The sequence below is a fragment of the Coptis chinensis genome, chromosome 1 (assembly GCF_015680905.1).
Source record: "Coptis chinensis isolate HL-2020 chromosome 1, ASM1568090v1, whole genome shotgun sequence".
NCBI lineage: Eukaryota > Viridiplantae > Streptophyta > Magnoliopsida > Ranunculales > Ranunculaceae > Coptis > Coptis chinensis.
In genome coordinates, this window is record NC_141456.1 from 6,752,661 (window position 1) to 6,778,334 (window position 25,674).

The 25,674-nt window shown below is 34.8% G+C and overlaps 1 long non-coding RNA gene and 1 pseudogene across 1 annotated transcript; one reads left to right on the plus strand and one right to left on the minus strand.

Annotated features, from left to right (window-relative positions):
• Nucleotides 1-861: 861 nt before the first annotated feature.
• LOC147521737 (uncharacterized) lies at nucleotides 862-1,417 on the plus strand. Its single transcript, XR_015194407.1, has 3 exons — nucleotides 862-942; nucleotides 1,031-1,096; nucleotides 1,207-1,417. It is a non-coding gene; the product is annotated as an uncharacterized LOC147521737 (long non-coding RNA).
• A 3,396-nt stretch (nucleotides 1,418-4,813) lies between these two features.
• On the minus strand, nucleotides 4,814-10,900 carry LOC147521738 (luminal-binding protein 3-like; annotated as a pseudogene).
• Between the last annotated feature and the right edge of the window lie 14,774 nt (nucleotides 10,901-25,674).

The window sequence follows — 25,674 nt, forward strand, 5'->3', positions numbered from 1 at the left end:
TTTGATAAATTGTAGAATTTATTATATGTATAGTAGTTGCGTTTTCTAATAATACCTTTGTTTGTAGGAGAGAAGGTTTGGAGATTAGTGGAGTACGGTGTTTGTTTGTGATTTATAGTTTTTTTGGATAAAGATTCGTAGGTATTGAGATAGTAATAGAGTTTTAAGATTTCTAAGTCTCTCAGTCTTGTGTTAGTTTTAGACTTTTAATTGTATAAGACTTTTAATTGTCTAAGAACTGAAGATAAGAGGATTATGATAGCTTTCAAAGGCTAGAGGTGGACAAATTCGAAATGCGTTAGATAAGGAGCTGTTGAGGCATTTTTTATGATGTAATCTTTTCATAATAACAATACGAATGCTGTAATTGTTCTTACAGAGTAGGCATTTTTAAAACCTTTCAGTAATATATGTGTGATTAAAGTTGAATGAGTTAACTTAGCTTGAACTCCTTTCGTGTCCAGGGCTGACTTGGACCTTGATATTCTTATTTGGCTGATTCAATTGACTTTAGTGAAAATTAAAGAACAACCCAAGCAACTGGGTGTTAAAAAACAGGATCGAGTCATATTAATCTGCTAGGGAAGACATAAATTTAGATTTTGTCCATTAACAGGGACTGAACAGGTAGAACCTTTGGACAATCTCATAAATTTCTTTCTAAATTGAATAAAGTATTTTATATCATAATCTCTTCCACGGCAGCATATATATATCAGTTACTTACATCTATACAATATCTTAAAATCAAATGAGAGTATAAAACGGTATTTTTTTATTTCTCAAGTTACATACCAGTGTGACTTTGATATTCCATTAGTTGTGGATGTTTTCTTCTATGCTCTTTTAACATTTTTTTCTCTATGGTTGCTCTTTGTATTTGCAGACATCATAATTCTTCTATGACGCATAAGGTTAGAACCTTCAATATATTCGCATAAGGTTAGACCCTTCAATATATTATTTTGTTAGAATATTTATAAAGTGTGTAAAATAAAAATTAACACTTCGTACCATTATTCCTTTTCAGTGCAAGAATACATCGCCTATTGTACCGAGCAATTCTGGAGGTATATATTTTTTCTTCATCCATAAGGTAAACCTGAACAACTCTTCCTCTCTTTGGCTAAAGCTTTAACTCTTCTTATAGCTGCTGCTCTTATTCACTGCAGCTGATAATGATTTAGAAATTGTCTTCTTGGACAGCACTTACTTGATTGTATCAGCAACCTTTGGGTCGTATAGGAAGTGCATTTGCATCGGAGTTGGGAACAATGCAGGTTTTGGAGCAGACTGATACATTGAGAGTTCTTGGTACTGACCCAGTGGATTACCTTGTCACGCCGAGAGTGTTTCACGTTTGGGTTGTCTTCCAGTGCCCTTCTTGGTGATGGGTTTTATCAGTGCTATTATTAAGTTGTAGGTGTTTGGGGGAATTATTTATATTGTCAGCTGTGCTTGGGGTGTTAAAACTCTTGGAGGTGCTAAGGGCGTTGGGGAGTTTACTACTTCGGCATGCACTTTGTTTATCGTAAGATATGTGACACTATAGGATTTGTAATTGTGTAAGAACTGAGTTAGCTTTAGAGTTTTAACTGTATAAGACTTCTTAAATTTATCCTTGGACATTTGAGTTGAATTTCTATGCAAGTAAGATAACATTATTTAATTTGTGTGTATTTAATTTAATCTTAACATTTGTAGTAAATTCCTAGTTTCGTCAAGATAAAACAGGATCATATTCCTAGATCCTACATCTGCGATGATATAGGTGCTGCAAGATAATGTCTAGATAATTATGGGGTGCAAGTATAAAGCTCAGCCCCATCAGTTGTTGTGGATAATATATAGGTGCTACAAGACAACATTTAGATAGTTTTGGGGCGTTAAGTATTGAGTTCGGCAAATCAGTTGTGAATATCTTTTGCTCCAATTTCAGAAGATTTAGAGTTCCTAAGATTCATTTCATCTTGAAATTCATCATCAGTTTCACTTTCTATTTAAAAGTGAACCTAACCAACTAACATCATAATAGAAATTACTGAGATATTAATCATCCTAGTTACAATTTAATCACGTATAGTTCGAACTGAAACAGGATAACAAATTAAGAAACGCACATCAAATAATTCGAATTAAGCATAACTATTACCAAAGTTTAGTACCACTTCAGAGAGGGAATCCAGTCATAGAGCTAGCAGACCCTCAAAAACGTCATTTCATTTTTACAATAAAGCTTAGTAATATATGGTAAGAAAGATTTAAAATATATTAATCACTTGTCTAGCAACCAATTCAATTCCTAACTGCATCGTATGAGACACTGAAGTGAAACTGACCAAAGCTTCAACTTGTATTTGTTGCGTTCCATGTTCTGGTTTCAAGAATCCAATCCCTTCCTTCTCGTCGTACCGTCTTCTTCTTTTCTGAGGCAATGGTTTCGCCGACAAAATACGCAACTCCGAATTGCTATCAATCTCCAACACCTAAGGCAATCCATCACCACACCCTTTGGACATACCAACATCAATTCGAATCGCCTTGTTATCGCAAACACCATTAATTCCCGTCTCTTGAATGGTACGACCCATTATCATTCTCTTCGCACCCCGTATAGTTTCCAGTACATGTTGTAAAGCCGAACGATCCAGCGGACTGATCGAGAAAATTTCCTCGACCAAATGACCGAATCACCCCCTTTAACAAATCCCGGAGCTACCCTCCTTTCTGACCCATTAATCCAATCACGACGATTAAAGTCGCAAACATCCATTGGCCTACCAAGAAGATTAAATTCCCACTTGAGCTGGGTGGTGTTGATATTTCTCTCCGTGCAAGAAACTTTTCCTCCATTGCTAGAGATAAAGGTGATGTCGTTGACCTTTCGGGTAACGGGGAAAGGCGAAGTGGACTTGAGGCCAGTGAATGGTGCAACCATGCTAGTTTGAGCAGGGGTGGCACAGTTATTGATGGATGCAAGTGGCATGCAACAGCTGCTGATGAGACCTCTCTCCTCATTTACCACGATGAATCCCTACAAATGCAGTCACATGTAAATATCCAACCAACTAAGGATCTGCCACAAAATTAAACAAATGGATCAGTTGCATAACAAAACAATAAGCATAAACAGAGGCTCAAATAAAGTGGTGAGATTCAATATTCATGTAGGCATGCTCAAAGTATGAATCCTTCGCAACATCTGAATGTCCACGGGTCAAGAAGAGTATTTTGAACCTTTTTAGCAATTCATAGTATGATTTGAGAAAGTCAAGCAAGTCCAAAGAAAAATTCTTAACAAAAGGCAGTAATTGAAACTATTAATTGCAACAAATTGGATCCATATTTGTTTTCCCTACAAAATCTACTCCAGAGTCCAGATGGATGCTCGGTGGAGGATAATTAGTATCCAAAAGTAAATGTAAGGCACGCATACGGTTAGTGACCATCCCTTGATTGGCATCCACTTTGGAACATTGATATTTCCTCATAGATGATGTAGCAGAGCCAATCATACTTTGCCGCCAATGCTCTCAACTTGAACATGTTATAGCTATAAGCATCAGGTTCGCAACCTCTACCCACCATCGAGTTGAAACTTTTAGCGCGTCTTCAACTTGACCTCGCAAGCAATACCGATCCATCGGTAGTATATGTGGATCGTGTCAAGTACCACATTTTTATGTACCATCAGCTTGAATAAGTCAATGGCATCTTCCATACTTTCTCTGCACACAACATCTATTAACATATTATACAATTGCAAATCTGCTGAGATTCCTCTACTAATCATATCATTGAACAAATCATTTGCTAATCTCCGTTGATTAGTGATATATATATGAAAACATCAGGTTCATCGCCTCTTTGAGACATCAATTCAAACAGCTCTAACGCCTCAATAAGTGACAACCAAAGGAGTTGAACCAACAAAAAAATAGAAATCCAATACACCCCCAATAATCTTATAAGTCAGTGAATTTCCTCTATAGACAACATCCATTCCATTACTATTAAGTAACAAAACTGCATGTACAGAACCTTCTCCACCCACATTTCTAAGGTCCATGTAAACAGGATGCGAACCATATAAATCAGTGTTAATAACACAAAAGATCACTCGCAAGGATGAAAGACTTGATGTCGTTTGTAGTCAATTTGAAACGCATTGCACAAATTTACTTACATTCACAAACAACAGTGTTGGGCAGTAAAAGAACAAAAGGAAGAAAAAACCAAAAATAATTGAAAAGTTCACCCTGTATGCTCAGAGCACAATTTAAATTCAGAATAGGCTGATTGTGTTCCACATCTGCAGGCTGCAACAAGAGAGCCAGTAATGGGAGATTAGTTTATTCATTAGTAACATTAGCATATAACACTACGCCCACCTCTAATCAATTACTGCAGAATGAACATACCTCTTGTTGCAATGGCATGACGATGAATGGTTGGATCAGACCACGCAAGTGGACCAAGGAAACCTTAACACAGTTCACCTGGGTCGCTCATAATGGATATGTCAAAGATCTTCTGGTCTAGTCCCATGCTTCCAATGAACATTCACAAAAGCCAAAAGGGAATCTACATCTCTGTTCTCTGATGGGTACTTGATGGCTTGGGAGGAATGAAATGGAGTTTAGCAACTAAAGAAGTTCATGATCTTCCCATTGCTCTGTTGTAACATACCGAGGGTAAGCCTTCTTGGCCTCTTCAAGCTCAGCCAAGACTTGTGATGCATCAGTACATCCGAACATGGGGAGCTTCTCTTCTTCGATCTCTTTTTGACATTTAAAGAAATTGAAATTATCGCCTATAGCTCGTCGTGAGAATCCTCATCTTCTCCTTCTCCCGATCCATTTTCTGACCCACGGATCTCGGTAAACGGCGATGATGATTGGGTTACATACGACTTCTACCTCCTTGAGCTTCTCATCATAATCATCCTTTTTTGGTGGTTTTCATCGAGCCACTTTCGAGAGCCTCCTTGACAGCCTCTCAATCTTTTCCTTCTCAGATTCAAGCTTGTCCGCAAGCTTATCCTTGTCGTTGATTTGGTTCTTCATGTTGTAGATATAAGTCTCCAAACTGTTTCGGGCATCAATCTTTTCCTTGACTTTCTTATCTTCCTCTGCAAATTCCTCTGCTTCTTGAACCATACGGTAAATCTCCTCCTGACTCAGACGACCCTTGTCGTTAGTGATGGTAATTTTCTCTGATTTGCCACCGGCCTTGTCCTCAGCCTTAACGTTCAGGACACCATTGGCATCAACCTCAAATGTCACTTCAATCTGTGGAGTTCCCCTGTTCAAATGAAAGGAAACTATTAATAGGTCATCATAGTACCTTGGTGTGTTACTGTACTCACGGGACACAAATCCTTTCTACAAACAGACAAAATTAAACAAATTTGTAAAAAGCTATCAAAGTTAATTAGCCTCATCCAGCTTACTGCAAAGAAAAAAAAATTATAAATAAGTATATACCAAGTCGAATTCCAAACAGGGAACCCAATTGTTCTAATAATTCCAGGCAGTTAACCGAAAAGCTGATATTCAAATGGCTAGAAACCTCATACCTTCTTGAGCCTTGCGTTCCCTTCTTCCATACATGATACCTTGTTCTCCAAAACTCATTTGTGTAAGCCTGTCAATAGAATTCAGCACGGTGACAATATTATCAAGCAACAATACAAAAACAAAGATCAACCTATATTCATTGCCATACTTTAAAACAGGTTAAGTGCATCATCAACTCTATTCTCCTTACAAAGGCGGTCAAGAATCATATTATAAATTTTCAAATCGGGCTTAATATAATCCTCCTTTTCCATTGTACTCATAACCTTAAGTGCAAGCATCGGCATTCATAGTTTTACAAATCCCATTTATCATAACACCATAAGTAACTTTGTCCCGCGTAAAACCATACCCAAAGATTTTTTCGAAACAAACTCACGACTTCTTCTACTTTACCTTGTAAAAAAACACGTGAAGTAAAGTACTAAAAGTAACACCATCTAGCTCTAGCCCAAGTTTTAAAACAACACCAAGTATCGAAAAACCGTAATCTACTCTCCCAACATGACAATAAACATTAATCAAGATACTATCGTAACAAATACTTTAATTAATGAAAGAACAAGATACAATAACGTTTCATTTTAATCACAGTTCCTAATAACTTATTAAATGGATAAATTGTAGGCAAAGATCGCAACAATAGTGTCTTTTTTCTGCAAAACCCACTACTTGGTGAAATGGAAACACAAAAGATCACTCATAATGATCCATGCGTGGAGAGTGCGTGTGTGAAAGATGTCGATTCAATGGCGATTTTGATGTAGAGAATCTTCATATAAAACAAACTGGTAGAACAAAATGTAAATATACTTCAAAGTTCAAACTGATGGCATGTAAATATATAATATCAAGATCTTGGTACTTTACAAAATGTTAGTCCTCAAATGGAAGAGATTTCATTATGAGAAAAAAGTAATTCTCGGGCAAACCCGAAATCAAATAGGCAATGAAGGTGGTGTACCGGTTCCCATATGAAGACAAATGGCGGGTTAACTAATCTTGGCTTGTGCTCTCTCTCTTCTATCAACATATATCTCTAGACCTCATCTCATAACCCGACCTCTCATGAATCCATGTGCATCCATGCATTTCCACCGAGTAGCACACATGTTCTGAAAAGCAGTAAAATCCATCAAACTTATTATGTTGTATATATTTGCATGTGTAACATAACAACTAACTACTTGTGAACACATAATGTGTGTATATCCAAATGGCTCGAGCCGGGAGTGGCAGGGAGTGCAAATTTGAGGGAAAAAAAAATCGATAACTTCGATCTATAATCAAACTTAAGGTGGTATGAATATTTGAAACTCTTGTATAAGGACAATTCCAAGATTTCAAGAAAATTTGACTTGTTTGCATCCACAGTCCTAACTTATATTCCTAGATCCATCAATCTATGCCTATATGAGTGTAAATTAATGCACGATCCAAATGGTTTGAAACCTCTTAGCAAGATATGCTTGTAGGCATGCCCATATCATCATCAAATGATTGAGCTATTTTGGTCCACAATATGTATTGGGTATATTTAATAAACAAAATTTTAAAAAGCTGAAAAGTAAAAAGTTTGATCAATGATGGAAGTGGTAAGTTATCTTGGTGTAGTCGTGTAGAGTGCTTAGATTCTATATACACTATAGACATATGCATACATTCCACGTGCAGCACATGAACCCATTTAGCATTACCTAATGAGCAAAGCGACCTTGTGAAACTGAAAAGGCAAAGTAGAAATTGTAAATCCGAGTATGAGTGAGACATATTCAGGGGAGCCTAATAATTATCTATTTATGCATACATTCCTTCTCAATCATTATCTATTTCTCTGTTTTTCCCAGGTTTTCTTTGAAAAAAGGTCTTCGCGAGCTTTATCGTAGGAAGACCCCGACTGGGAAATCTTCGAGAGTCATCTCACCGAGAGTGGGTGGCTTCATGGAGAATGGAGATATCCTCTTAATTACTGCTAGGCTTTCATTGTTAAGAGGGGTCTGGATTATTTTTCCAGAAACATCAGATGTCGTGTTTAAGGTTTCTTTTTGTTTAAGAATGGAGATAAGATTTAAGAATGGAGAATGGAGAATAGAGATAAGATTTAAGAATGGGGTTTTTATCTATTTTGAGTTACGAACAATTGAAATCTACAAAAAAGAGCATATATTTACTTTTTTTAAGAAAAATCTGATGTGTCAGTCTGAGAGAAAAAAAAAGGGAGCTGACGTGGGTCACTGGGAGCATTCTCAAGGTTTCATTTTTTTTGTTTAAGAATGGAGATAAGATTTAAGAATGGAGAATGGAGAATAGAGAATGGAGATAAGATTTAAGAATGGGGTTTTTATCTATTTTGAGTTACGAACAATTGAAATCTACAAAAAAAAACGTATATTTATTTTTTTTAAGAAAAATCTGATGTGTCAGTCTGAGAGAAAAAAAGGGGGCTGACGTGGGTCACTGGGAGCATTCTCAACTACTCAGTATTAATGGTCTTTGATATATATATATATATATCCTTCAGATGGTTGGAGCTCCGTCAAAACAAAACCATGCAGATACATGTTAATCAAACAACTAAGATGCTCTTAAGAAAACAATACTTGAATGTCGCCAACTAGCTAGGCAACTAGCTATAAGAAAACAATACTTGATTGACATATAATCTTTTCACTGAAGTGTGGCCACTTGATGAACATAGGTGTTTACATTACAACCTCACTTTATCTAAATTCGGTGGAAACTTACTCTGCCCGACCCGGTGAAGACAAAATCCATAACCGGTTCTTGGGGAATAATCGTAGGTCATTTGTGAATCACATTATTCATCTACTGATATGCTTGAATGGGTTGGGTATCTCCATTGAACATCTGCCCAAGTGCTCTGTCCTTCAGTCACCTTCTTCCTAGTTTGCCAGCCAAAGGCATTTTCGCATGCCAGATAGCAAATGACATGAGTTGTTTACTCTATCATTTTTTCAAAAAAATGAAAATATTCTATTGCCTCGCCTTTAGGTAGAGTCTAAGATATGAAATCCAGGTGGGCGGGGGAATTCAAAGGTTCATAACCATAAAGAAACCTATAAAAAAAATGATGGGAGTACATTTCTCTGTATTGCTGCTAGCCTGTTTCACAGTTTCAAAACTCTGATAGGCAAAACGCAAAGCAAAGGCTATTTCATGTGTTAGAGCAAAGGCAAAGGTAAAGCAAAGACAAAACGCAAAGCAAAGCAAAGCCTATACAACTATTTAAATACTTGATTATCAGAGTATGAATCCATGTGTCAGATGTCATGAGCTAACTTCATAAATAACCATTATAGACCACATCGCCCAATATATCAAGCTAAATAAAATACAGTACCCTAGCAACTTCTTCACGGCAGAGATATCAGCAAAATAAAAAACATATTTGAGTACATGTATTAAACTGAATCGACAATACCGAGTCATTGAATACTAATGAGGAACTTTTATGACTGCATGAAACGGTTCCTGTGCAAATAATGCAACAGCATGAGAATTGAAATCAACTGAAGTCAGTGGAGAAAAATTCCCAATATTAGTGTTGCGGTCTTCAGATTTAACTGTATCAATGAGGTGAATAAATATCCTTTCTAGCTCCTCTCCATCACTCCACTCATGAACACCTGCCTTGATAAGTGATGAATTAGTGTGTATCAGATCCCCTAATGGGTAATCTTTTCTTGGCATAATATGGTCGTCTTCTTTCAGCTTTAAACATGAACAACAGTCTCCCTTTCCATCACCAATGTAGGTAATTCAATTATTTCCTTTTGTGAAAGGAGAAGCTCTTATCCTCTCTATTACCAGACCCTAAAACAAACCAAAATAACTCAGAAGGGTGATCCGATAGAAATTTATGATACATGAATTCTCTGGAAGAAAATTACACATCGATCATATAACTAAGGGCCTCAGCTGATGTCCCATGCTCATTTTGTAGGTATACTCTCCAACCCCTACAAATCCAAGAAAAGATTGGAATCAATATACCATGTTTGACATAATTTAATCAAGACAGCACTAAACAAAAGTATTCAACAATCACATAGGGGAAATCAAGAGACACAGAACAACACTTGACCCAGCATGAACACCTTTAACATGGGACATCTTTATAATTATTGCTAGTAAACAAACTCAATATTGCATTGTTCACAAATATGTTATTTTCTCCACTCAAGTTTCTTAAATTGTAACCATGTACAACTTTTCCAAATTTAAGTAAGAGCTCTTAAGTTAGAAAAAGCTGATAAACCTGTAACAAGTGTTACCGAACTAGGCCTAACATCCATAGACATGAAAGTTACCAAGGCTGCCATATCTAAACCACTCTTAACACGTCCAGACATCAATGAAGTCCATGACACAACATCTGGGACCAATATAGAATCAAATATTCGACGTGCAGATAAAATATCATTAGAACTAGTGAGCAAATGAATCAAAGATTTTTGAATAAAGCTATACTTACATTTCACAGATTACGTATTATTTTTCTCTGAACAATTTCTCGAGTCATGGTTAGCAATCTGTCCATATCTGTGACACTTTCTTCCTGAATTGTTTAGGGCTATCTCTCTAGGGGATTTCCATCTATCCGCTTTCTTCTTCCCCCTCCCTTTTGTTTGAGAAATGTTGGGATTCAAAATCAATAGCTGAAATAAAGATTTGAAAGTCAAAATAAACCGCAAATTAAAATAAATATTTATATCAAATTAAACACTGAATCAAACACTAAATTTATATATATCAAATTAAACATTCAAATAAAAAAATACATGTGATGTATTAACCGAAGGTATCGAAGGCTCTGCAACTGGAGGCTCTTCATCATCTGCGTCTCCTTCGTAGGAAGTTTCATTAAACTTTGAAATTCCAATAGCCATTTCACCAATCTTTTCAATAAAATATGAATAACCCTCAAAAGTATGCAACGCAACGTAAGCCACTTAATAAGCAACCTTGATACAATGAGCCACTCTCAAAGGTTCATTTGTGACATTCCCGACCACAAATCCAGTATCAAACTCCGCTCTATAAGTGTTAGCCTTTTGCATCCACCGCGTCAATCTAAAATGGCTTGGAATCTCTTCAATGTCGTAACGAATAAAAACCTTCAAGATGTGACTACAAAGTATCCCAATAAACTGAAAATACTTGCATTCGCAGTCTGCCTCTAAGGTTCCGCTATCGAAATTCACTTTCCAAACGGACTTCTTCTGCGGTTCTTTGAACTTCAACATGTAGCTTCCGGTTCCATTGGTGTCCATCTGTTGCCCATCAATTTTGTACTCCATCTTTGCCTTTTCTAGTTGCTCCTTAAATTTATTAAATATTGAGATCGTATAGACTTTCGCAGCATGCATAAGGAGGAAAACATCGTTAGGCACAATTCGTGAACTATGCTCGGTGTGGTAATCAAAATCTCTTTCTTTCCTAGCAAACAAAGCCAAAGACTTCTCATTACCATGTATAAACTGCATAAGCGTAGTGGTCGAATTGACAAACTGGTCATAATGATCATTCATCGATTCATTTCGACCAGTCGTGTGCATACCAGCAAAAAAGGTGTCACTGAGATAACAAGGAACCCATTTCTCCCACATTGAATATATCTCTGTCAACCAAGGATTTTCAGAAAACTCATACTTCTCAATGATTATACACCATCTTCTCTCAAAATCAACAATCCTATACGAAAAAGAAATAGTGTTCTTCAACTCAGTTACCAATGTCTCAAATTTGGTAAATGACATCTTCTATTGGAATTTCTGCATAATATGCCAAAGACAGTAACGATGACGAGTATTAGGGAACACTTTGGCAATGGCTGCAATCATCGCTCTATCCTGGTCAGTGATGATTGCAATTGCTGCACGACCACCCATGGCTGCAAGCCAGGCCTTAAATATTCATATGAATGTATCTTCTGTCTCATCAAGCAACAATGCGCAACCAAACTGAATTGACTGATAATGATGGATGACTCCAGTAAAAGGGGCAAAAGACATGGAATATGCATTGGTACGATATGTGGTATCAAAAGACACAACATCCCCAAAATAGTCATACTGGCATCGAGACCTCCCATCAACCCAGAAAAAGTTCACCGCATTCCCATTTTCATCTAAATCAATAACGTAGTAGAACCAAGGATCCTCGGCACTCTTCTGCATAAAATATTTCAGCACGGTAGTTGCATCACCTTCTTTAGGCATCTTTCTGGTCAAACCATAATGATGGTTCCAACAATCCTTCTGTGTAAACCCAACTTCCTCTCCATGGAAAACAGATGCCACTTTTCCAACAGGTAAATTGTTATCACTAAACATCTCGGTCAAGCACCCACCGCGCCCGGGCATATGTTTGTTAGTTTTCATGCAAATTCTCTTCGATGTTGTCACCAAACCGTGACTATGGTCATTCTGAGCAACATTTACCTCGTATATCTCTTCATGTATTCTTTTCTTAATACGAATTTTAGCTTCGCAACCACACTGGATAGTTGATGTATTTCTTAATCGGACTTGATATCTTTTGTTAGAAACCCCTTCATGTGACCAAACCAGTAAACAACCACTAACCAAATCCACATTATTTTGTTTCTTAATCGTCGTCCGAACACGAGTCTCAAATCCCTCTTGTTGACCATACTCTTTGTAGTAAGTCTTTGCTTCGCCAACACTTGTAAAAGTCATTCTTATATAAGGAGCAGCTAATGTTTGCGTGCCTTGAACATGGGATTTAGTAGACGAAGACCCAACTACGTCTTCTTCGATATTGATTGATGTCTCTGTCTCCATTTCTATAAATTGAAAAAATTAAAAATATAAATAACTTAAATAAACAAAAATCCTAATGTACATAAACAGTGTAAATAACTTAAACAGAAAAACTCTGACAGAGTTCACCGAATATGCTAGTTCAAAACTCTGACAGAGTTCACCGAAAATGCTAGTTAAAACTCTGACAGAGTTCACCGAAAATGCTAGTTAAAATAATATTATAGACAATATTTGTGTATGTCATATATTCAAACAATATTAAGTAATGTTTAAACAATATTTGAGCATATCATATTCAAGGTAATTACTCAAAACAAGCTTATGTTTTTAAACAAATTGATTTTGCCAATATTTTTGGCTTATGCTTTTGTATATTATCAATGATCTATGGACAACTGAAAAACCAATTTTTGCCAAACCAGTTAAAAACCATCGTGAAATTATGTACTTACAATTCCTTTTCCAAATTTGTTTTCGATGAACTCCTTGGTGTCTTGAATACTTTATCAGTTTTTGAATCAAACTCGAAATCAAAATGTGAATCAAACTCAAAATCAATTCGTGGGTTTCAAAATTTTGGGTTATGAATTATAGCTATTGTTGTTGATTTAGGGTTATGAATTTTGGGAGAAGAAGAACTCAATTTCGTGTTTTTTCCTTTTTTCGTTTTTTTGTTTTTGAAATTTTGAAATTTCGCGATTTTTAAGTGAATTAGATTTGATGATCTTGAGAAGAGATATGAGGGACCAGGAGGGGTGTGAGATAAGAGTGGCACTATAAGGGTGGCACTATAGCCTAACCGATGATATATATATATATATATATATATATATAGGGAGGGATCAATATACTATGGTTTTCATACCATGGTTTATACCATGGCCCACAACTTCATCCACAAGATGAACTAGAACCTAATTTTTTGTGGATATGTCCAACAAACCTTGACGATCACCTCCACAAAATTTTAGTTCATTTGATGATGTTTAACAATGTCAAAAGATGATTGCAAAATCAAAAAATCGTGGTCGTTAAAAAAAAATTAAATTTGTCAACAATTTTTAATTAGGTTAGAGATTTCCAAATGAGCCGAATTTTTTGTGGAAAATCTATCCATAGTTAGGAGATCATATCCACAAAATATTAGCTTTTAACTCATCTTGTAAAGGGGTGTGATATAAACCACGGTATAAAAAACCATGGTAAACATATCCCTCCCCTATATATATATATATACATCCAATGGTTCAAGCCCATAGCAAAGATGTGGCTTCGATAGCAATTCCTAATTAAAAAAGTGTATATAAAAATGATTATTTGAAGTTTTGAGTAAAAATGAAAAATAAAAGTAAAATGGCATTAAAATATTAACACAGGGACCTTAAATGAACGCAATTGTGTTGGAGGCGTAAGACTATTGATTATCTTATCCTCAGTGATTGTGTGTTTTAACAATTATATCTATTATGAATATTATCTAACAATTTTGGAATAGCATTAAAGTCAGAAGATTTTCAAAGAATCTTCACATATGCTATTTCTTGCTATTTTAAATGTGTATTGATTCAACGAGTAAAAACAATATATATTTTCGATGTGAATATTGAATTACGTATATATTAGCACAACTCCAACCTTGGTTTTTCTTATAAATAATGCCCAAATTGCCATGAAATCATTTGTAACAACTCAAGAAATTAGAAAAATAAAGTATGGAGAACGTTTTTTTCAAGTTGAGTTTTGTAATAGTTTTTTTGCTTGGTGCAAGTCTATTACCATCTTCTATAACAGCAGCAAATATGCAACTTGAAGATGATGCTAAAGTGATCGATCCAACTCTACAACCTGGTCCAGCATGCAGATTTGGTAATGACTGCAAATCTTACTGCGATTCTCGTTGTGGCCCTGGCTGTCGCTTAAATTGCCTTGATAGTCATTGTTATTGTAGGTGCTAAGAGAAGAATAAAAATAATATATATATATATATATTTACATTAGACAATTTCAATTACATTAATCTCCAATTTATTCATTTTCATGTTCAATTGGTTCTTCTAACATCATATAATCTACAATTTCTTTGAAATTGAGATATGGGTATTTGTATTTAAATCGCCTATTTGAGAGTTGGTAATGATACATACTCTATTATTTGAGAGTTGGAATGTGGAGGTATTAAGAGTTGAAAAGTGGAGGAAAATTGAGTTGAAAAGTGGAAAATTGAGTTACGTTGGATGCAGATAGTTGATAAGAAAGAGAGTGTATTTTGATAGTATATAGAGTTGCATAATGAGAATTAGTTAGTTAAGGGCAATAAGAAGTTACAACTATTTTTTATATTTTTTATGCAACTCTATATACTATCAAAATACACTCTCTTTCTTCTCAATTATCTACATCCAACGTAACTTAATTTTCCTCTACTTTTCAACTCTTAATACCACCACATTCTAACTCTCAAATAATGGAGTATGTATCATACCCCAACTCTCAAATAGGCGACTTAAATACAACTACCCATATCTCAATTTCAAAGAAATTGTAGATTATATGATGTTAGAAAAACCAATTGAACATGAAAATGAAGAAATTGGAGATTAATGTAATTGAAATTGTCTAATGTAATTGAAAGTAAATGGATTACAATAGTTTGAATCACATCATAGATTTCAAAATGGATTTTGTGTAATCTCGATATATGTACTATTTTGAGGAGCAGTAGCACATTACCATAAAATATCATAAACCACGGTAACGGGTTGCCGAAACATAATTGTAAATTACAATGACAGGTTACCATTGTAAATTACAGCATCAGGTTACCATTTAATTACCAAGTAAAGATACATCAAATAGATACTGAAAAAGCTTAAAACATTTGGTACCTTGTTGTTGTGTTGTCAAATTCTAATATTTAAATATTTCATCATCTATTTGATAATAATTTGATTAATAATTAGCATACTTTAACTTATTTGTAGTTGTTTTAGATGATAAATTAGCTCCAACAAGTAGAAAACATTAATGTTATAATTTTTTATTTTCGAATTGGTAGCAATTGTACTTATGTCTATAATAAAACGGGTTTAAATTTTTACCAACAAATTAAAATTGGATTAGATTATATAATTTAAATCCGTTTTCCAATATATAATAAAACATTTAGGTTATAATTTTTTATTTCGAAATTGGTAGCAATTGTACTTATGTCTAGGGTTTTGAATTAGCTAGTACAGTTATAACTACACTTTAAATCTAACATCTAAATTTTTACCAACATATGAAAATTAGATTAGACGATATAATTTAAACCTGCTCTCTAATCTATAATAAAACGTTTGGGTTATATTTTTTTATTTCAGAATTAATTAGTAGCAATTTTACTTATGTCTAGGTTTAGGGTTTGAATCAGTACAGTTCTAACTAAGGTTGGAAATGGAGCGGGTTCGGGTCAAATTCTCACTCAAAACTCTTTACCATATTAGGATCCATCCGGATTCAGATCGGATTTCGGATATTCATATCCATTAAAAAAATACAAAAAATACACTATTTTAATGATTTTCATATATAAATATACGATATAAATTAATTTGTCGACATCAAAATATAAATCTTGTTAAAATGGTTCGGGTCAAATTCTAGTCACAAACATATGAACTATATCCGGTAAAATGGATTCAGATATGGTCGGATTCGAGTTGAAACCCGTACCATTTCCAGCCCTATAGTTCTAACTAGACTTTATTTAAATCTAACATCTAAATTTTTACCAACAAATTAAAGTTGGATTAGATGATATAATTTAAACCCATTTTTCATTCCATAATAAAATATTTTGGTTATTGATAAGCACCCAAAACTGTAGTTTAAAGCCCTTAATAGTATTCTATTTAGGCTAATTATGTTTATAATTAAGTAATGCACAGATTGTGTTTTGAATTTCTTGATTTGCATTGATTTTTTTAATATTATTTTTCTTTTTATTTATTGTTTATTGTTTTTTTTCTTATTTAGATTCATTGGTTTTTTCTCCTACCCACAATTTTAACAAACATCATCTCTTTGTTCGTCTCTTATTTAAATAATAATTATTGATATATTATTTGATGATTTTGGTACAGTATTTTGTCTTAGATACATATATTTTAATTAATGTATTTTTCACAATTTCAAGAAATAAAACAAAAACAAAAAGTACTTGTGAAAAATTCATCCCGTCGAAACAATTTTGACTAATATGATACATTAAACGTGCTTGTCTACAAACTTTATACATCACACATGTTGTGGCAATATGTATCTCTAACATGTATATACACCCTCCTAATGATTTAGTTTCCGATATTGAAAAAAAAAAACATTGATTACAAAACATGAATATGAAATGCTCCAACTAGCTATGAAGGCACAACTTACACTACAAGAAAAAGGGACTTATATCACTGTTAAAAACAGTGACAAAAAGTCTTTTGTCACTGTTTTTTTTTTTTCCAAAACCGTGACGGAGTGAGAGTCATTTATTTTTTTCCCAAAACCGTCACAAATATTTGTTCCAGACTAGCCTCTCTCAGCCATTAAAAACGGTAACAACTGCTCAAAAACCGTCACAAAAAAACGTATCTTTTGTGACAGTTCTAGCAAAACCGTGATAAATGTTAAAATTTTTTAAAAAAAAAAAAAAAAACTGTATATATTTGAAAACAGACATTTCACATTAAATTGGACCTGTAACAAATATACACCTGAAATATAATCCATTAAAATTCAAATAGCATTCATAAATGCTAACTCCATTGAACATTCCAATAGCAAAAATAAACATAAGACTTAGGTAATCAATAAATAAGTACTTAATAATATACAAATGAATGGATTAGGAAAGAATTGTGACCAAGTCACATTCACGTCAAATACTCGTGATTAGTCTTCATCATAGTTCGAAAGACATTCTTAGAGGCACCGAACAAACTAAGAGCTTTGACATCTATCCGAGGTAGAAGTCTTCTTGCTGGCCAGAAAGTTTCTTGAGAATGAAGCTCTTCATGCTTCTCCTCTTCATTCGCCAAGTATCTACTTTACCCCGACAGATGAGACGATGGGGCAATTGATGGTATCAACGAAACATCAAAGATCCATAAACTTCTCGCACAACTAATGCATACAATATCTCTTTAACGCCTTCTTCCTCTCATTTGCCTTAACCTCAACAATTCTCCTAAAGTTTTCACAATAAATATATAACAACTTTCAAGTAAACCCCCAACTACTCTATCAATTCAACTATTGCAAATTTAAAAGTAAAACTAACTCAGTACAAAACGAGGCTCGTGCGGGAGAGGGCTCTTCTTTGGGTGTAACTTTTCGGCATCACGATGGGTTTAGAATTTGTTCAAATTTGTTGATTAACAGCCAGCAGGAACAAGATGGGGATGACTTTTCAATATCTGAGATAAAACTGTCCAATGGGAGACTCTAATCGAAGAGGCACAATTGGCTTAATCAAAAAAAGCGCCCAATAGAGACTCTAATCAAAGAGGCTTAATTGGCGATCACCGAAGCGGATGAAGCTCTAACAACAAAGCTTCTTCTACCTCCAAATGCAAATCTCCTCTACCCATTCTTGGGACCTAATCGAACCACAATATTGCTGTCCATCCATCAAAATAACAAACTCAATACAATAAATCTCAAGTAAACAATAATAATAATAGTAATTAAACCATCGACCTTCATTTTTTTTTTTTTGCACATACAAAGTGTGGGGAAAGGGAAATCTAATAAAATAACATTAAATAAACATTCAAATGAAATAAGAGTACATTTCCCCAAAATGGAAATCAACAATGTTCAACTATCAAAATAGAACATTAAAACACATGAAATACCATATTAAACTTCAATGTAAATTCTACTTCTCTCAAGCAAAAAGTTCAGAAACCAACAAATCTACAATGCCCGCTAATAGACCCCAGCCAGATAGCCCGGTACTAGTATCAAAGTCTACAGGGAGAGGGATATCATATTATAAGCACAAAGAGATCAATCAAGAAGGACGAGAGAATCAAGTGTATCAGAGCAAACCAGAGAAACTTACTTGGCTTCACCGATATAGCCGATATAAGAGGTCCATATATACCTCTTCGTGGAACAGCTTATAGTCCCTTTTCCTGCCCAAGACAAGTGAATTTCCAGAGTACTCCCGGTAACATTAGCATTGTATTCCTTAATAATGCTCTTACCAACACCCCGACTTCTTCAACTATATTAAAATCCTTCCAAATTCTCTCACCCTACAGAAGTTGGAGCAAATTGATAAAAATGTCATGGGAATATACTATTAATAACAACGAGAACTACCTAACGCTTTATTCATTTGCATGACTTATGATGAATCGAAAAGTAAGAATGTAGGTAGAAGTTGAATTAAAGTTGAAATTAGTAATAAAATTGACCACTCACTTGGATATATATGTCAAATATTCGCCTCCCTAGAGTGTTATTTCTCGATCCGTGTGAACATTATTTCAAAGCAAAATGAAGCTTCACGTTATAACTTCCGCCGTAGCAGCGCCATAGTACTTGAGTGAGAATGGAGCAATGCGGGCAGTTGAATACTGTGTCTCCAACTGAATTGCTTGTAGTTGTTTGTACTTTCGGCTTAGCTAAGGTTCGCCCACAAAATCCCCGTACTACTACAACCCCATTTGTCGGTAAAGAAGAATGATGCCGCACTCCATCACATTCAAGTCCTCGCTTCATATCGCTTCTTCATCGAAGAACAACCCGAACCTCCATGATTCACCTAACAAGTTATAGTCCGCAACAACAATGATACAATATTTATTCAGAGAAAGAAATTTTTACCGGGATCCCCGGTAGATCATAAGCCAAATTGTATCGGTGTGACTAATACCAAGTTCGTGAACTTACACTTGGATTTTCCAGACGGGGAAGGTTCTTCTTCAAGCACCAATCAACTCGCAAAATAAAAAATTCTGCTTGTTTATTTCTCTTGGCATCTTTTATGAATAGGAAATACGATTTGGATGATCGGGGACACTTACAAGTTGGTTGGTTGGGTGGGAAAACTAGAAATTGCGTTCCTATTATACCACGTAAAGAAGGTCATTTACATAAGAAACCCAACGTATTCTAAAAAGAATGGAGCATTGAATATAAAGAACTAACAATTTAGTTCCCCGACTTTTGCTTCAGATGTCCCATTAAAATTGTTATAAGATATGTCACCGCAAGACACATTAGCACCAAGTTAATTTAGGAATTTTTAGATGGATAACCCACATGCATTTTACGAAAAATACATACAAGTTGTATCCGGTTTTCGATAACCATGGGGATATTTGTCCGATTAAAGTGTTATTTGTCGATACCTACATTCATAAACTTCATCGGTCTAGCGATTGATTGAAAAGAAAAAAATGAAGGGTAAACAAAGACCATTACTTTGTAAGTATGTAATAAATGGAATTTTATTTGAAAAAAAACTCAAAACGTAATTATAATCTATATAGATGCTATTTAATTACAAGAATCGCAGATTTGAATAATGGATCAAGGGATTCGGAATAACACCGGTCGGTCTGTTGAAACTCGAGTCCCTACAAAAGAAAAGGACGTTCATAAGAAAAGATGGGATAACATAAAACCAGAGTTGCATCCCCGCTTAATATTTATGTCTCCATCGGTGTCTTTAAGGGACTATAATAAAATGTATATCTAATGGCTTGACAAATGATTATCAAAGATAAACCAGAATGACAAATGAGAATCCAACAAAGTAAAAATATAATACTACTTACCTGCAGACTTAGGCTTTAACATCTAAACACCCAAAATGACCAAGCTTCAGAAAACCACAGCTAATAGAAGAAACCAAGCACTTTACCACCAACGTTCTTCCTCCTAGCTTCCTCATGATCCATGATCCCAGCAGAAGTTGTCAGCACAATATACCCAAACTGTCTTGATGGAAGCAACCTGCAGTCCACGGCTCAATATCTTTGACTCCAACATCAAAACGAGGGCTGATAACTCCACACTTGTTCAGCCTACCATTCAGTTCAATGACAATTTTGCCTGATCTATGATCATCAACATACTCGAACTCCCCAATGTAACCATGCTTCTCGCATAACCAAGAGAAACTTGATTATCACTTTTGCATGACTGCCGCTTCCTCGCTTCTCAAAGATTGACGCTCTCAAATCAAACACAGCCACCAACCTCCCACCGTGGCAACTAGTAGAGTGACTCCTCCTCCTTAATCAAAGGTGGCGATCTTGATGTCGCTTCGCTATAGTTACGGGCCGTCTTGTCTCGGGACCCGCAATCTCCTCTTGCGTAGGTCGGTACCAAGATCGTGACGCTTTTCAACTTCATTTTCAACGAACAAGAGTAGTTGGCTCCCGATCCTAAAAATCTACAAGATCCTATACAAGACTTATTGTGACCTTAACGCCCGGATGATGCTCTTCGTTTCTTCAAGAACGTTCACTATGGTTTTGACCTTGATGCAAGCAAATGAATCTGTGGTTGCCGCTATGAACGATTAGGGTTTTGGAGTACTACCGACCTTCATTAATCCATTAGAAAGATTGGCTTTTGAGCCAAAAAGAAACAGAATATGTTCGGGTGATTAGCCGGGAGTAAAGGCATTGATGATTCAACCAACCTCCTATTCCCGAAGAAAAATCGCGATAGAACTCAAAATACGAAAACTTTTTAGTTCAAAATCAAGAGAGAGATGAGAAGGAAGAGCCAATGAACATCGATTAAGGACTTTGACACAGTTATTGAAACCTAACGCCAAAGTTAAGAGAGAGAGAGAGTCGTGGGGAGATCGGCTTTTGGCAGTAGAGGCACGCACTAAGAGAGAGAGAGAGTCGGGAGATCGAAAGTGTTTTTTTGGGTAGAGGCACGCGTGCTTGGAAATGTTTCGAGGTGTTGGAAGAATGGAGAAACCGAGCCCGGGTTTCTAAGTTCTAACTACTTTTAATTAGTGGGCTCTTGCAGTTTTTTTTTTGGTAACTTAGGCTCTTGCAGTTGGGGGCGAAAAAATACTCGGTCTTAAGGATCTGTCACATAAAGTTCGGAAATATGTAACCATTTTTGAAGACCACCACAAATTATACTCCACAACCTAGAAAAAGCCATTTGTCACACTTCTAGATATGACAATCACAAATAGTTCTCCACACATATACACCTTCTTTAGAAAAAAAAACCATTTGTGACCGTTTCGAAAACGCACGTCACAAAAAACTTTTTAAAACAGTCACAAAAACCCTTTTCTACCATTTGTGACCGTTTCAAATATAACAGTCACAAATAACATTTTAAAACAGTCACAAAAAGCCTTTTTTCTACTAGTGTTATGTTGTCGTCTTTTATCTTTGGTGCCATCTCTACACACCCATGAACGCCATGTCGTCGCAACGAATTTTGGCAAAACTTCCATTGTGTTTGTTACTTTTGAATGAAGCAACACAGCCAATGTTGACACTAAAAATGTAAACAAAACACCTATGCAAATTGTAAATATACAAAAGTTACCAGCCAGGTAATTGAACCATGCTATACAATATAATTGAGAATATTCACTGCAATAGTTAACTACACTTTGAACTATCTTTTGCACATTGTAAGGATATATCAACAAATGTTAATTTGCTCTTGTTCAACTCGTGATGGCACACCTGACTCATCTCTTACTTCAGCGTAACCGGTGAAGTATAAGACATGAATTTAAAAATAGAAAAAGATTTGTGTCAAATTCACTCTACAAAAAAAAAATTTGAACATACTTCAACGGACTGAATATGAAATTTTGTAGCTCAAAAGAAACTTAATTCATATATATATATATATATTAATATTAATATATGGAGCCCCTATATATATAAAAAAAACAAAAAACGGTGACTACATGCACTGGAGGTACGTACTTTTCCTAAATTTCATAATTTGATTTGATTTTATGGTTTTAAATTGTTTTTTTTTTTGTTTATTTCATTTTCGTTAACTCATAGTTTTTCTATAATTCCAACTGTTCATCGAGACGATGTAAACCAACTATCCATTTTAAAGTGTTGCATAATGGTTTTGTTGTCCTCATATTTTAACGCCTCGCAAGTTATTGACTAAGATTGAAATCCTACTATTTTAGAGTATGTCTCATCCCATGTTTTAACCAGTTAACTCTGTATTAATATCAAATACGTACTTATCATAACTTTCCGATCATTTTTAAAATTTTTGTAAGCTATCAATTAAGAAATTAAAATATTATGAAAAAAGTATTATTAAACCGTTGATCATCTCTATAAGAAATTCTCAATAAACTTCTTGTTTTTTATTTTTTATTTTGATTTTTTCGTAGACTTGTCTTTTAGTAAATTGCTTTTGGAAAAATGGTAGAAACCTTAAATAATTTATTAATTTTATTTTAGTATTTTAGATAATCTAAAAATGGTTACGTAAGACTAAAACGTCTGTCCAACTGGCCAAGTACGTAAATGTTCCCAGGGCCGTCCCTGAGATTTCAATGCCCTATGCAAACGACAAATGTGGCCCTCTTCCATCAACACTAAATTTCTTTCTAAACCTTGTGGTTCTTTAAGAATGAATTTATCAAGTGATACTTTCTGTTATTTAGTTAGTTTTACAAGTCTTTTCATCTTTTTGCGCTTTTCTTTTCCACATTGATACTTTATAGGAAGCATTTTTTTTTAATGAAGTCATTATATAAGGATCGAGTTGGAATAATATAACCTGATATGCTTAAATGAATAAAGATAGTGGTCTGCTTGATGAGAAAAGAATGATTGATCACTGTGTCCTTATTGCTAATTAAGCTAAATGAGCCGTTCAAGCTATTATTGCTTCTAGTCGTTGAGACAATGGCGGAAAAAAAATGTAGTCATTGATATACTAAATGTTATAAACTATGGACTTATTTTTATCCAAAAAAAAAACTATAGATCGAGTTATGGAGGGGCCTTATCTCATTTATTTATTCTTATGACATTGTGGCCTAGTGGGTCCCATAATGGGTCCTCGATTTCTATTGTCTGGGCCAAAATTGTTCACTTTGTTTTGGGTAGCTTCAAAATATTAGGCTTTTGGCGATAAAAGTATAAAACTAAATGTATTTTGGTCCCGCACATCGTGGGCTCCTGCTCGCCCACAATGCACCTAGTCAGGGCCAGTATAAAATTCTCAATCCTTCCTAAAAAAATACAATAGTAACTTTCAAAGGGAGTAAGAGCTAGAAAAAGTCATTTATCTAATAAAATATCTAGTATCATATCCCTGAAGGGGTGTAAAACCACTATGACTATTTCATTTTCAATTTTGGACATAGTAGCCTAATTTGCAATATTTATTTGTCGGAGATTCATAACACTCTATCTGGAAAGAAATTTATCTTCTAAACTAACATGTTGATGAAATTATTGCCTAACACAGAAAACTATATTAGGAGAACAATTGAGAAACACTTGAAAAATCAACAAAAGAATATTCTAAACTTTCTTTTTCTCTACCAATTTTAAGAACTATTCAACTATAATACCCAAAAGAATACAATGACATCTCACAACTAAAACAACAAAGCAGTTGCAATTGAATTGAGTGTCATGTTGTTAAACTTAAAATCTTTGTAGAAAAAAATGATGATTTTTTGTTTTTTTCATATAGGGCGCACCCTGCGCTCCCTTTTGCCTTGACAAGGGCGCAGGTCGTGCTCATGCCTTGTGGTCGACTTCTCTTCTTCAACAAGACTCCTCGCTTAAAAGCCTTTACATGAAGGCGGTGGTCACTTCCACAATATTTCAAAAGATTTGGCGGTCGCGGAAACAACGTTACCCACAACAAATAGATCAATCATTCTCACTAGACAAGACTTCAATACCCTCCAAAGTATTCCCAACACTTCTCAATATCAAATAAACAAGTATCTAAAGTAAAACAATTAATGTAAAAGAAGAACAAACCATAAAACGAGATATATCATGGTTCGGCAATTTACCTACGTCCACACTGCGAATTCCAAACTTTACTAGATGTCCAGAGTAACAGATTACAAGTCTCTCAATTCACTCACAAAAAATGAACACTCAACTCACAAAGAATTGCTCACTTATAATCTCTCTCTTTATTGGTTTTGGAAAAATTAGATTTCTATAGAAAAAACCTATATTTATACTATTTCAGAAAACTTCCGAAATAAGTCAAATTCGTCTTTGAAAATCTGGTGGAGGCCGATCCGCCTTCCATGTGAAGGCAAAAAGGAGTGCAGGGTCTTACCAAGAGCCGGAAGTCAACTAAGGCATGAAGACGAATTCGCCTTGTCAAGGCAAAAGGGAGCGCATGGTGCGCCCTATATGAAAAAAACAAAAAATCATCCTTTTTCTCTACAATCTTGTTCCCCTAACTCATGTTTAATAGATGAGTTGTTGATGTCGGGGAATAACAACTTATGCTCAGATACTACTAACCCCTAATAGACTGGTTAAATAATCCCATTCACTATGTGCAACCACCAAAGTGAAAACAACCGCAATCCGGTAGGGCTAAACAAGTTATAATCTAGAGAGAACAAAAACCTTTGTCGTGTACCACATCCTTTCATTGTTTTTAGTCTACCAAGTGATTCTCTGTATAGATTAAGGGGATTAAGCTATTAGCAAACCCATTCAATTTGAAACCCGTTCAATTTGAAAACACGTAATTTGCATCACTTTAGATATCTAAGAATACGCATTTTCTAATTTTTCTAGAGGAAGGAATAAAGTAGCATGATGATATACAACTTCCTTGCCTTAAAAAATAACAAATTAAGCCTGCGAAATTAGGTTATAACACATCAACCACCAAAAGCAACAAAACATTGATAGAAAACTCTTCCTTCCAATGTTTCACCTTTAATAACTATTCCTCATATCATATATTTACAATATATCAGTTAATTATGCAAGGCTCCATCAAGAACAAAACTATGCATCAATAAATAGAATTAAACAAAAAAATAATAAAATAAAAAGGAAAAAACAGTAACCCTAGAAAAAAAAAAAAAAAAAAAAAAAAACCTAATTTAGAACGGATTCAAATACCTTGAAGAAGACTTGAAATTCTTCAAGCAAACCAATTCCCGACGCTTTCGAAGATTCGGATGTTCTACTAATGTGATCGAAGCCAAATCTTTACACATTTTTTATAAGTTGCAGTAATTTTTTTTTTGGTTTTTGGTTTTGGGTTAAGTT